Source organism: Carcharodon carcharias, chromosome 2 (genome assembly GCF_017639515.1).
Source record: "Carcharodon carcharias isolate sCarCar2 chromosome 2, sCarCar2.pri, whole genome shotgun sequence".
Taxonomy (NCBI): Eukaryota; Metazoa; Chordata; class Chondrichthyes; order Lamniformes; family Lamnidae; genus Carcharodon; species Carcharodon carcharias.
This window is the reverse complement of record NC_054468.1, coordinates 34,277,771-34,291,911: the sequence shown is the minus strand read 5'-3', so window position 1 is coordinate 34,291,911 and position 14,141 is coordinate 34,277,771. Positions and strand designations below refer to the sequence as shown.

At 42.8% G+C, this 14,141-nt stretch overlaps 1 protein-coding gene across 1 annotated transcript in view; it reads right to left on the bottom strand.

The window, feature by feature from the left end:
* The window catches only part of tnk2b (tyrosine kinase, non-receptor, 2b), a 259,122-nt gene extending 258,793 nt beyond the window's left edge, over nucleotides 1-329 (bottom strand). Inside the window, exon 1 of the mRNA XM_041216325.1 lies at nucleotides 139-329. The gene's annotated coding sequence lies outside the window, so the exon portion shown is untranslated. The remainder of the gene's footprint in view (nucleotides 1-138) is intronic.
* Nucleotides 330-14,141: the final 13,812 nt, after the last annotated feature.

The following is a 14,141-nucleotide window of genomic DNA, read 5'->3' as shown; positions in this document are numbered from 1 at the left end:
TTGCTGGGACAGGCCCTGTAAGTTGGTGCTGCCAACTTTAAATAGCCCTCGATGCCCGACACAGTGGCTGCGGTGACAGAACACGGACCCGGGTCAAGGTGTATTTGCACTGCAACAAAGGAAGATCCCAATACTCACCTGCTCCTCAGGCTCATTCTCTCCAAATGGGCCCAAGCCGCGTCTGTTTATTGTTTTTGTTGTGGCTGCTGCTGCTGCTGCTACTGCAAACTCCGGCACCGAGCACTCAACTGCCGGCTCCTCCTGCTCTCCGGTACCGGAGCGACAGCGCGCGCGCGCGCGCGCGCGCTACCGGCTCCTCCAGCTCTCCGGCACTGGCAGCGGCAGCAAGGCGCATGCGGGTTTCCAGTTCCTGCCCCGAGGGGCCGGCAGCGGCGGCAATGCGCATGCGGGCTGTCGACTCGTGCCCTCTGGCACTGGTATCAGTGCGCATGCGGACTGCCGTCCCCCCCGTTCCTCCCCCCGCACCGGGAGCGGAGGGAATGCGCATGCGGACTGGCACCTGTCGCGCATTCCAGGAGCAGCCCGCTCAGGAGAAAGTGGTCTCAAGCCTTAAAACTGGAATAACAAGCCTATCACCCGAAGGGGGGAGAGAAGTTAATGTTTCTGCTGGAATCAGGATTGGGCTGCTGAAAGGTCCAACCCCAAGTATTAACTTCCTTCTGTCATGGTGTTGGCACCTGCTATGCATTTCCTGGGGCCACAAAATAAAACGACGATTTTCCCATAAATGCTGCTACCTCAGCTGTGCATGATACCCACATTAATGATGGGCAACTGCTTTTGCGGCCTGTCGACTGACTTCAGCAACAACTTGTATTTATGTAACCACCTTACACATAAAGAACACGCAGCATTAAGACAGATGGGCTGACCAATATGCATATTTCTAGGCCAGTTGCACATCGGTGGGTGTGAGGGAGACAGGCCAAAGACTTGATCAAAAAAAAAAGGTTTGTGCAGGTTTTTTTTTGAAGTTAGTAGTGGAGGAGGAGGTGGGATTTTAGCAAATTAAATTTGGCAAAAATTGAAAGCATTAATTAATTTTCATCTTTGTCTTACATATAACAACCAGAGCTTCCTTGTATATGCAGTACCAGGACCATCACAAATTAATGCTACTCCTAACTAGAATAGTGGTTACACTTGGCCTCATCGGGTGCAGGGAGGATAATCATTCCGAGTGCTGCTGCTGATCACCATCCAATAATTCCTGCTGGAAACTGTACATGTACAGGTGTCAACACTGGGATCAGAGTTGTGCCCAATCATTTTTTTTAATTCATTCCTGGGATGCCTATCCCTAGATACCCTTGAGAAGATGGTGCTGAGCTGCCTTCTTGAACTGCTGCAGTCCACATGGTGTAGGTACACCCACAGTGCTGTTAGGAAGGGGTTCCAGGATTTTGACCCAGCGACAGTGAAGGAATAGCGATATATTTCCAAGTCAGGTTGGTTGAGTGACTTGGAGCAGAACTTCCAGTCGGTGGTGTTCCCATCTATCTGGTGCCCTTGTCCTTCTAGATGGTAGCAGTCGTGGGTTTGGAAGGTGCTATTGAAGAAGCCTTGGTGAATTCGTGCAGTGTATCTTGTAGATGGTACACACTTCTGCTACTGTGCGTCATTGTTGGAGAGGGTGAATGTTTGGATATGGTGCCAATAAAGCGGGCTGCTTTGTCCTGGACAGTGTCAGCTTGTGGGAGCTCATCCAGGCAAGTGGGGAGTATTTCATAACACTCCTGACTTGTGCATTGTAGACAGTGGACAGGCTTTGGGAGTCAGGAGATGAGTTACTCATCACACAATTCCTAGCCCCTGACCTGCTCTTGCAGCCACAGTATTTATATGGCTGATTCAGTTCACTTTCTGATCAATGGTAATTCCCCAGGATGTTGATTGCAAGGGATTCTGTGATGGTAATGCCATTGAAGATCAAGGAGCAATTCACTCTTGGTGGAGATGGTCATTGCCTGACACTTGTGTGGCTTGAATATTACTTGCCACTTGTCAGCCCAAGCCTGGATATTGTCCAGGTCTTGCTGCACTTGAACATGTACTGCCTCAGTATCTGAGGAGTCGCAAATGGTGCTGAATATTATGCAATCATCACCGAACATCCCCACTTCTGACCTTATGATAGAAGGAAGTCATTGATGAAGCAGCTGAAGATGGTTAGGCTGAGGACACTACCCTGAGAAACTCCTGCAGTGATGTCCTAGAGCTGAGATGACTGACCTCCAACAACCACAATCATCTTCCTTTGTGCTAGGTATGACTCCAACCAGTAGAGAGTTTCCCCCCAATTTCTATTGACTCAAGTTTTGCTAGGGTTCCTTGATGCCACACTCGGTCAAATGCTGCCTTGACATCAAGGACTGTCACTCTCACCGCACCTTGGGAGTTCAGCTTATATTGTCTATCATTGAACCAAGGCTGTAATGAGGCCAGGAGCTGAGTTGCTCTGCAGAACCCAAAATGGGTGTCAGTGAGCAGGATATTGCTAAACAAGTGTCGCTTCATAGCACTGTTGATGACCACTTCCATTACTTTATTGATGATGGAGAGTAGACTGATGGGGGCAGTAATTGGCCTGGTTGGATTTGTCCTACTTTTTGTGGACAGAACATACCTGGGCAATTTTCCAAATAGCTTGATAGGTGCCAGTGTTGTACCTGTACTGGAACAGTTTAGTTAGGAGTGTGGCAAGCACAAGTATTCAGTACTATTTCTGGAATATTGTCCAGGACCCATAGCTTTTGCAGTATCCAGTGCCTTCAGCCATTTCTTGATATCACATGAAGTGAATTGAATTGGCTAAAGACTGGCATCTGTGATGCTGGGAGCCTCCGGAGGAGGCCAAGATGGATTGTTGCAAATGCTTCAGCCTTATCTTTTGCACTGCTGTGTTGTGCTCCTCCATCATTGAGGATAGGGATATTTGTGGAGCTTCCTCCTCCAGTGAGTTGTTTAATTGTCCACCACCATTCATGACTGGATGTGGCAGGACTGCAGAGCTTAGATCTGATCTGTTGGTTGTGGGATCGCCTAGCTCTGTCTATCACTTGCTGCTTACACTGTTTGGCATGCAAGTGGTCCTGTGTTATAGCTTCACCACATTGACACCTCATTTTTAGGTATTCCTGGTGCTGCTCCTGGCATGCCCTCCTGCATTCTTCACTGAACCAGGTTGACCCCCTGGCTTGATGGTAAAGGTAGAGTAGGGGATATTCTGGACCATGAGGTTACAGATTGTGGTCGAGTACAATTCTGCTGCTGCTGATGGCCCACAGTACCTCATGGATGCCCAGTCTTGAGCTGATAGATCTGTTCAAAATCTATGCCATTTAGCACGGTGGTAGTGCCACACAACACGATGGAGGGTATCCTCAGTACTAGGCAGGACTTCGTGTCCACAACGTCTGTGCGGTGGTCACTCCTACCGATACTGTCATGGACAGATGCATCTGTGGCAGGCAGGTTGGTGAGGATGAGGTCAAGCATCTTATTGTCTGTTGTTACTACCTGGCGAGCTCGGTCAGTACTGGTGCTACCGAGCCACTCTTGGTGATGGACATTGAAGTCCCCCATCTATGGTACATTCTGTACATTTGCCACCCTCAGTGCTTCCTCCAAGTGATGTTCAACATGGAGGAGCATTGATTCATCAACTGAGGGAGGGCGGTACGTGGTAATCAGCAGGAGGTTCCTTGCCCATGTTTGACCTGATGTCATGAGACTTCATGGGGCCCGGAGTCGATATTAAGGACTCCCAGGGCAACTCCCTCCCTACTGTATGCCACTAATACAGTAATGTATTGGTGAGAAAATTTTCTTAGGCTAGGTATTAATGACATTCTCTGACCTAGAAATGTACCTATTGGCCAGTTAAATATTTGCACCATTGTTAGCAATGTAATGTTCTCATCTTTGTGGGATAAAACTGTTTGAAATTTGTATAGCTTTGGTACTGCATTTTATAGCTATTAGTTGTCTCATATCTATTTTGTTAGAACTCTTTGATGTCTCTTTCTGTCAGAAGAGGCATCAACTATATTTGATCCTATATTGCATCTGCCAAACTGTTGGTACCTTACCAGATTCGATATTAGCTCAGCCTCTCCTTCAGTTTTTTAGCACCAGAAACAGAAAATTTTCAGTAGGTTACTTTTTAATCAACACGAAAAAAACGTAGATCTGTGCTGAACTGTCAGAAGAACTCTTATTTGAATTATTTGTTAAACTGATGTCATGTTCAAGTGAATGCTAAAGATTCCATGGCACTATTTGGAAAAGAGCAGGAAGCAGTCCTGGCCAACATTCCCCCTTGATCAATATGATCATTCATCTCATTGTCACATAGGAATTGCTGAATGAAAAATGACCAAGGTCATGCAGTTCATCATTTACAACCCTAATACTATACATAACTAATTATTAACTAATCATAGAAATCAATCTCTATCAATAAGTCTACAAAAGACACAAACATGATGCTAGGAAAGTGCCAGTGGTGGAGAGCTATGGGAACAGTAGGTTCAAAGTCACCTGTTCCTCTCTAGAATGCTACGCTCTCACAAACTACTCCAATACTGTATCCCAAAATATTATTTTCCATGGAGAATTAATGGTACAGAGTACCTAAATAATGAAAGAACTTATAATCTGAAGCATTATGATAAGGTAAAGTAATAAGCCTTTATATAAATTAAAACGTTCTTTGATTTCCAAGAGGCAAAACAATCATTTTTTATTTTAATGAATCTAATAGAATGGTTATAAATCTATTAACACATTGCATTAATTTTGTTACAGGTGTAGTGCAGGGACTGGAATTACTGAAGAAAAAGAATGCCTTCATTTATGTTGTGCCTTATGACATCACCTTATGTGCACAGTACCACAGTGATTCTAGTACCTGGACAAGCAACCCAGAGAGCATAAGTTCAAATCTCATCTTGGTATGTGTTGAATTCAATTAATTTAGTACATTGAGAGCTAACGCTAGAAAAATAACCACAAAAGCTTCCAAATTATCATAAAATGTCAACCAGTTCACCAAATTTCGTCAGAGAGGGAAGCCTGCTGCATCTATTCAGTTTGCCTTACATGTGATTCTAGTCTCCTGTTATGTGGTTAAGCTTTAAAACCCTCTGACATATCTTAGCAAACCACCCAGTTGTAAACAATTGCTACAAAGTTCAATATTCCAAAATTGGACATGGCTGCCTAGGCACCATATCAATCCTTAAAAGTAAGTCAATTTCAACCCAGTCAAAATGGCAAGGTCATCACTACTAGCACCTTGGGATGGTGTCCAAGTTGGGGGGCAGGGTGGCAGGACAGGGGCACAGTAATATAAAGTTAGGTGTGAATGGTCCTGGGAGTAATCAATATTGATTCCATGAAGACTAACGACTTCAAGCTCAAACAAGGCCGAGGAACCTTTCTTTTGATCATTCCGCATGACATTAAGGATGTCACAGCATAATGGACCAGTGATTCAGAGGCCTGAATTAATACTCCAAAGCCCAAGTTCAAATCTCACCACAGCAGCTAGGGAATTTAAATTCAGTTAATTAAATAAATCAGGAATAAAAAACTGTTATCGGTAATGGTGGCCATGAAATTACCAGATTGTCATAAAAACCTAACTGGTTCATGAATGCCCTTTAAGGAAGGAAATCTGCCCTTCTTACCTAGCCTGAGCTATGCGTGACTCCAGACTCACAGCAATGTAGTTGTCACTTAACTGCCCTCTGAAATGGCTGAATAAGCTACTCAAAAAAAAATTATGAGAAACTGTAATCCGCTACCACATTCTCAAGGACACTTTGAGATGGGCAATAAATATTGGCCTTGTCAGCTAAGTCTACACCCTGTGAATGAATAAAAAAATTAGCTCAGTATATAAGAATTTCCTACCTAACACCACTGTGGGTCTGTCAACATTACAAGACTTGCAGCGATTCAAGGACAGGGCTCACACACCTCCATCTCAGCACCAGGAGTGGAAAATAAATGCAGTGATGCCCACATTCTGAGAGCAAATATGAAAATTTGACTGGCTGACCGGCTGTGGTGAAATACTAGCTATCAAGATTTTTGAAAATCTATAGTTCCTTCACTGTCGCTGGGTCAAAATCCCCAAACTCCCTCCCTAACAGCACTGTGGGTGTACCTTCACAACAGAGACTGCAGCAGTTCAAGAAGACAGCTCCCCACCACCTTCTCAAGGACAATCAGGGATGGGCATTAAATGCTGGCCTAGCCAGCAATGCCCACATCCCAGGAATGAATATTAAAAAAAAGTTATTTCACTCGTCAATCTGAGAACACATTTTTTATTGAGTGTTCACCTACAAAATAATCTTTTAACTCTCAGAAGGTGAAGGTTGGCCACTAGAAATAATAGACACTATAAGATCTCTGGCCTATTCAAAGTCATTATAAGGGAATTGAGCTGGAAGATCAAGTGAACTTGAGCAACCAAGTCTAACATCGATATAGGTACAACAATGAAATAGATTGCCAGGAGGAAACTTGAAAATTATCTCTATGATAATTAGTAAACTGCTGTTAATATGGATTCAGAGGAGGAAGGTCATGTTTGACTGAACTCTTTGGCCTAGAAATCAGATCATGCTGTGCCCATCTTCAGGTGGAAAACAAGTGCATATGGTCCACTTTAGGGGCCAACATACCACACCCAAATAGCGTCAGAAAAAAGTCCAATGTCATTCTTGGATCACAGGCTTTCGAGGCTTCTAAGGGACCTAACAGCTGTTTAGGATCAAATCAGGAAAGATTAAGCCTGCTGCGTCTCAGGATTACCAAGTCTACATGTAGCCTCACCAACAGCCCTTAAAGGGTCTACTGGAACATGCCACTAAAAAGGTCAGTTTTTGAAAATACACTTATCTAAATGTGGATCCTGGAGGAGCAGAAGTAATTAAAACCCTGGGTTGTTCCTGGCCTGGTCTGACCCTGAAACATGCGCCCAGAGTTCACTGATAATAAACAAATAAGACTAATGGGTCAATTTGTCACCATTCTGCCACAGACTCTCTCGAACCATACAGCATGTACTGTACAGTACATCAAATCTAGCTATCCAACAACCAGCAGTGCCCGAAAACCGGACATTTTTTTTTAAGCATGACGTGCAAAAATTTTAAGTGCTATTAAATGAGTGAAAAAACTTACTGGCTTGTTCGGGGAGTTGCTGCATTCGGTCAGTGGTGTGCCAAGTAGTTAACTGCTTCGCACGCCTGACATTTCCTGTGCTCCGAGCGGCTTAGTTTAGCTTAGCTTCATTTTCTGGTAGCTTCACTAACATGTCCATACTTTAAATCCAGCACAACCTGTGAGTCAGCCTGACTTACCTGACCTTGCCAGTGAAGATGGCTGAACGTTTCCCAGGGATGGCCGAGACAGTTGATGAAAATGATTTGGATTTGAATGAAGTCAGTGCAGATGTGGAAGAGACTGTTGAACTCACCCAGGAAGAACAAAGGACTTCTGCAGAACAAATGAGGTCAATTTGTCACCATCTTGCCACAGACTTTCTCGAAGCATACAGCATGTACTGTACAGTACATCAAATCCAGCTATCCAACAACCAGCAGTGCCCGAAAACCGGACTTTTTTTTTTAAGCATGACATGCAAAAATTTTAAGTGCTATTAAATGAGTGAAAAAACTTACTGGCTTGTTCGGGGAGTTGCTGCATTCGGTCAGTGGTGTGCCAAGTAGTTAACTGCTTCGCACGCCTGACATTTCCTGTGCTCCGAGCAGCTTAGTTTAGCTTAGCTTCATTTTCTGGTAGCTTCACTAACATGTCCATACTTTAAATCCAGCACAACCTGTGAGTCAGCCTGACTTACCTGACCTTGCCAGTGAAGATGGTTGAACGTTTCCCAGGGATGGCCGAGACAGTTGATGAAAATGATTTGGATTTGAATGAAGTCAGTGCAGATGTGGAAGAGACTGTTGAACTCACCCACGAAGAACAAAAGACTTCTGCAGAACCCAATGAGGTAGAATATTTAGTTAGGTACCCCACTTGGGAGAATATTTTCAGTCAGGATAAAGGCAGCAGTGCCATTGAAGAGGAAACTACAGAAGTTAAAACCAAGCAGAAGAATGGGAATTTATCAGCCTGCACTAAAAGTAAGAAAAATCTACCAGAAAATAAAACCAATATGTCAGATTCATCAATAGAAAAAAATGGGAGAAGCTCCTTGGCAAATAGGTGTTCTAGAAAAGCTAGAAACTCAGATGGATAGAAAACACTTTTAGTTTGTATTCTAAAGGAACTTATTCTCTTGATTTCATGTGTACCCTATTCATTGAATTAAGGGTTGAATTTTTTCCCCAAAAACTGTCAGGCTCCGAAATCTGGCACAGTCTCAGTAAGAGATTACACTCTACCTGTACCTGGATGACAGTTAGGTGGTTAGTGTGATAAGTCAACCATTATGAAGTAGCACAGGTTCTCACTAAACTCTGACCTAGAAAGAAGATAAAGAACTTGGATTTATATTGCACCTTTCAAGACCTCAAGATGTCCCAAAGTGCTTCCCAACCAATTAAGTATTTTTGAAGACACTACTGGATGGTAAGAAACGTGGCAGCAAATCGCACACCATGAGATCCCACAAAACAGCAATGTGGTAATGACCAGGAAATTTGTTCTACTGAGGGATAAATGTTGTCCAGGACACCAGAAGAACTCTTCTGCTTTCCTTCGAATAGTGCCATGGGATCTTTTACATCCACCTAAGAGGTCATTGAGGACTGTAATTTAACACATCTGAAAGATGGCACCTCCAACAGGATAGTGTTCTCCTCAGGAAACAAAAACAGAAATACCTAGAAAACCTCAGCAGGTCTGGCAGCATCGGCGGAGAAGAACAAAGTTGACGCTTCGAGTCCTCATGACCCTTCAACAGAACTGTTCTGTTTTTAGCTCTTCTCAGGAATATCAGCCTAGATTTAACGCTTAAGTCTCCCACAGCCATCTAATTCAAAGGAGGGACTGCTATCACTGAGCCATGGTCAACAGTATAAACAGTTCATTATCAACAGGCACCCTTCGTCTATGTTTAAGTTACCAGTTCAACCAATGCCTGTTGCATTTCGGATTAGGGTGTATAACAACCCAAGGTTGAAGGATCAAGTCGGAAAGAGACACTTAGTTCAGGGGGAGTTTTGTCAATTTTGTCTTTCTGGAGTAAAGGTGAAACAATCTTCCCCAAAATAATTCTCTTGTGGAGGGTAAAGACTGACACAGACAGGTTGGGCCAATAGCCTGTTGTCGTGTTGTAACATCTATTTAACAATTACTTATGTGGGAGTCTGCATCTCTGTTCAAAAGTAAATTACTTCATAGATGTCATTGGTAATTCAGATTTGAACCTCAATAAGAGTGGGATGAAAAGAAATCTAACCAGAAGCTTTGGAAATCCTTTAGAAGGAATTCATTGTAAAAATGGAACAAAGAAATATTTGGAATCCTTTCACAGCACGACACAACAGACCATTTTATTTAATTTTTGTTTGGATTAGTGTAAAATGATGTTTTACACTATCATTAGTGTAAACTGATAAGCCTCAGAGTTTTGAAGAGTTCATGTTAGATCATACGATCTTCGCTTGAAGTTCATTTGTTAATTATCTTGCCTATAGACAAACAAGGGCAAGCAGACTTCTCATTTTTTTATTCTAAAAGATAATATACTCCTAATCAGGATTCAATAAAACAAACAATGTAACTATTTTCGGATAGTTCAACAGTGCTAGGAAGTTCACTCAGAAAAGTAACCATATCCTTAACACACCTCCAACATCAGACAATCCAAAATGTAGATCGGGAGTGATGATCCTTAAACCTCACCCTGCCAAGGGAAGTGGATTTACTTCAGGTGCATTTGTGTAATCTAAACCCTATCTAAAAGTAAAAGTGTTGAATCAAAAATATGTAATGCACATACAAAGGCAATTCATAGCGGACTCAGTAAAATTTATAGCCTTCTGCCCCCATCTAGTGGTCAAACATAAATACATACACTGCAAAGCACATTTATTGTTGGCAACTTTGACCAGCAGTTGCAGTACGATGAGCCTGCTGGAAGCTTGACTGGAAGGTTTTTTCTTAAACAGGAAATGGTTAGAACACAATTGTGCGATAGCAATACATTTTAAGAAAGGGTAGCTTGGAGCTGGTGAAGGAGGGCAGCAGTGTGGTCAGTTGGTCATATGCCTTTTTCAGAAAGTCACTGGATTTGAGGCAGCAGCAGGCTTGGAGAGAGCAGCAGCAAGTGGCTGATAAATCAGAGTGCGGGGAGAGCAGACCTTCCACGGTCGTTGTCTTCTCCTTTTGGCTCCTTCAATTTTACTTGGGGTTGCCATAGTGCTGGTTGATCACCCTTCTCCATCTCTTCCTCTCTTCCTGTCCACCATTCCTCATCTAATCACGCCACGTTTAAGTCTCTTGCCACCTCATCTTCCTATCTGGTCTTAGGCCTTCTTCTCCTTCCTGGCAATCCCATCTCCATTACTCATCTCATCACATTCCCTTCTCTCACCACAATAGATGACCGTACCATTTCAATCAATTCTCAGCTACTTTCTTTGATGCTCCCACATCTTCACTGACCCCCTGATGTATAGGCCTCCCAAGAGTGTGTGAGAGATAGAGCAGCAAATGTGCCGGGAACATCATAGAGATGTGCAAGAACTATAGAATGGTGGTGTTGGTGGACTTCAATCATCCAAATGTCAATTTGGATCGCTTTAGTGTGAAGGTAAGGAGGGAGAGGAATATCTGAAATGTGCTCAGGAGAACTTCCTTGATCAGTACGTTCTCAGTCCAACAAGGAATGAGCCATTTCCAGAACTGTTGTTGGAGAATCAGCTTGGCCATGTGGACCATGTATCTGTGGGGGTAACACTTAGGTAAGAGTGAATATTGTATCATAAGGTTTAGATTAATAATGGAGAAGAGCAAGGGAAATCTAAAGTAGAATGTCTTAATTGGAAGATGGCTGACATCAGTGGGGTGAAAGGGGATATAGCCAGGAAAAAATGGAACCTAAGATTGACAAGCAAAACTGTAATGGAACAATGGGTGATCTTTAAGGAGGAGATGCTTCAAATACAGGACAGGCATATTATAGGGCAAATGGTAAGCAAACCAAAGCCCAGGCTCCTTGGATGATGAGGGAGTTAGAGAATATGATGAAACAAAAAAAGGTGCATGATGTATGTCAGATGAATTTTCAAGCAAGAACCAGTCCAAATACAACAGGGTGAGAGGGAAACTGAAAAGGAAAATAAGATAGGCAAAGTGAGAATATGAGGTTAGAATAATGGTTAACATAAAAAGGAATGAAAAAATCTTCTACTTGTATGTAAATAGTAAGTGGGTAATAAGATATGGGATGGGGTCTGTTGGGGACAAAGGGGATGATATATGCTTAGGACTGCAGAGCATGGCTAGAATACTCAGTAAATACCAATATCAAGTACTCTTTGAGGAAGAGGATGCTGGCAAAATATAGAAGCAGAGATAGTAGAGCTAATGAATGGGCTGAAAATTGATAAGATGTTCCCAAAAGGCTGTCTATGCCAAGAGCGGATAAGTCACCTGGTTTGGGTGGATGGTTTACAGCGTGGCTTGCTAAAAGAAGTGGGAGCAGATATAGAGGAAGGGCTTGCCGTAATCTTCCAAACTTCCATAGATATGGGGAGGTGCTATATAATTGGACAGTGGCAAATGTGACACCTTTATTCAAGAAAGGGTGTGAGGACATTCCGAGTTACTACAGGCTAGTCAGTTTAATATTAGTCATGTGTTGATTTTAGAAACATTTGTCACAGAAAATAAATCAACAACCACTTCTTTATTCTTTCATGGGGTTGCAAGTGATTTGTGCCCATCATAGGTTTGTAAGGCGCTGTCGAAGGAACCTTCGCGATTTGCTACAGCGCATCCTATACATGGTACACACTGTGCACCATTGGTGGAGGAAGTGAATGTTTAAGGTGGTACATGGTGTGCCGGTAAGGGTATGTTTTGTCCTGGGTGCTGTTGAGCTTCTTGAGTGTTGTTGGAGCTGCACTCATCCAGACAAGTGGACAGTAATCCATTACACTCCTGCCTTGTGCTTTATAGATGGTGGACAGGCTTTGAGGCATCAGGAGAAATATGTGTTAATTAGGATAGCCAGCACGGACTTATATAAAGCAAATTGTACTTGATTAATCTAATTGAATTTTTTGATGACGGGAAAGCAATGTCTTTAAGGATTGTCTATAAGAATTTGAAGAAAATGTTTAACAAATTACCGCATAAAAGGTTGCTTAACAAAATTGAGGCTCATGGAACAGGAGGATCAGTGTCACTTGCAAGAAAAATTGTCTTATGGACAGAAAATAGGGAGTCATGGTAAATGGTTGTTTTACAGTCTGAAGGATGGTGACAGTGATGTTCCAAGGTTCAGCGCTAGGACCACAGCTTTTTTGATACATATAAATGAATTGGATTTTAAAATATGGAGTAAGATTTCAAAATTTGTTGATGATACCAAACATGAATGTGTGGCAGGCAGTGAAACCTTTATACAACATGCAGCTATACTAATCTCAACTGACAGTCCATTCGACATGCACAAGACTGTAACTCTTTTGAGTACAAACCTGTTTCCATCTGTTTCAGATGAAGTTGCATTGTTTCATAGTTTGCCATTGTGAGATTTGAACTCTTGAGCTTGGGGTTACAAACCCAGTACCATAGCCACTTGGCTATTTAGGCCAAGCCTGGCAGGCAGTGAAGGTGACACCAGTCGACTGCGACAGGACATTGATAGGCTAGCAGAATGGGCAGACAAGTGGTAGATGGAATTTAATACAGAGAAGTGTAGGGTGATGTGTTTTGGCAGCAAGGATAGGGAGAGACAATATAGACTAAATGGCACAGTTCTAAAGAGTTTGCAGGGACAGAAGGGACTAGGGGGTTCATGTGCATACATCTTTGAAGGTGACAAGGCATACTGAGAGTGGTTGACAAAGCATATGGGATCTTGGGCTTCATAAACAGGGCTATGCAATACAAAAGCAGAGAATTTATGCTGCACCTTTATAAAGTTCTGGTTAGGCCGGAACTTGAGCATTGCCTCCAGTTCTGATCGTGTTTTAGGAAGGATGCAGGGGTACTTGAAAGGGTGGAGAGATTTCTCAGAATATCTCCAAGGATTTTAGCTGCAAAGAGAAGCTGGGATTGCTTTCCTTGGAGATTGTTCTCAAAGGAAATTGAGAGGAGATCTGACAGAGATGTACAAGGTTATGGCAGATTTAGAAAAAGTAGACAAAGGAAAGCTTTTCCATTAGCTGATGGCACAAAGTATAGGGGACACAGATTTATGGTTTTGGACAAGAGATGCAGGGGGGATGTGAGGAAGAACAATTGTGCACAGTGAGTGGTAACGACCTGAAACTTGCTGCCTAGGAGGGTAGTGGAAGCAGAGATGATAAATGATTTCAAAAGGAAATTGGATGGGCACCTGAGAGAAATAAACTTGCAGGGTTACTGGGTTAAAGCGTTGTAAGGGGACTGATTGGATTGTTATATAGAGGGTCGGCATTGGCTCAGGAGGCTGAATGGCTTTCTTCTGTGCCATAATGACCCTATGGCTCATGGATTCTGGCATTGTAACCAGAACACACTATATATGTAGGTTGCCACTTTATTGAGGAAGTGCTGCATTGTTGTTTGTGCTGTCATTCAAATGAGATTTTGGACCATTAGACATAAACGAATGATGGTATTATTTAAATAGTAGGTAGCTCGACTTGTGTTCTGGCCATGATTCTCTATCACTAAATACAGATTGACTGGTCATTCTTTTCATTTATTATTCAATTAGCTGAATGCACGATTGCGCTTATTTCATTAGTTGTGAAGTACTTTTAGGATGTGAAAAAGATGCTGTACAAATAGTTGGAGACACTTTTTGAAGAATCAGACTGGTTAGGGAAAGAGCGATGATGCCAGCAAACAGGGTTGGATGGTCAGGAGCAGTCAGAGAAAAGTTGAAAGAACGGGTGATGGGTTTAATGGGCAAG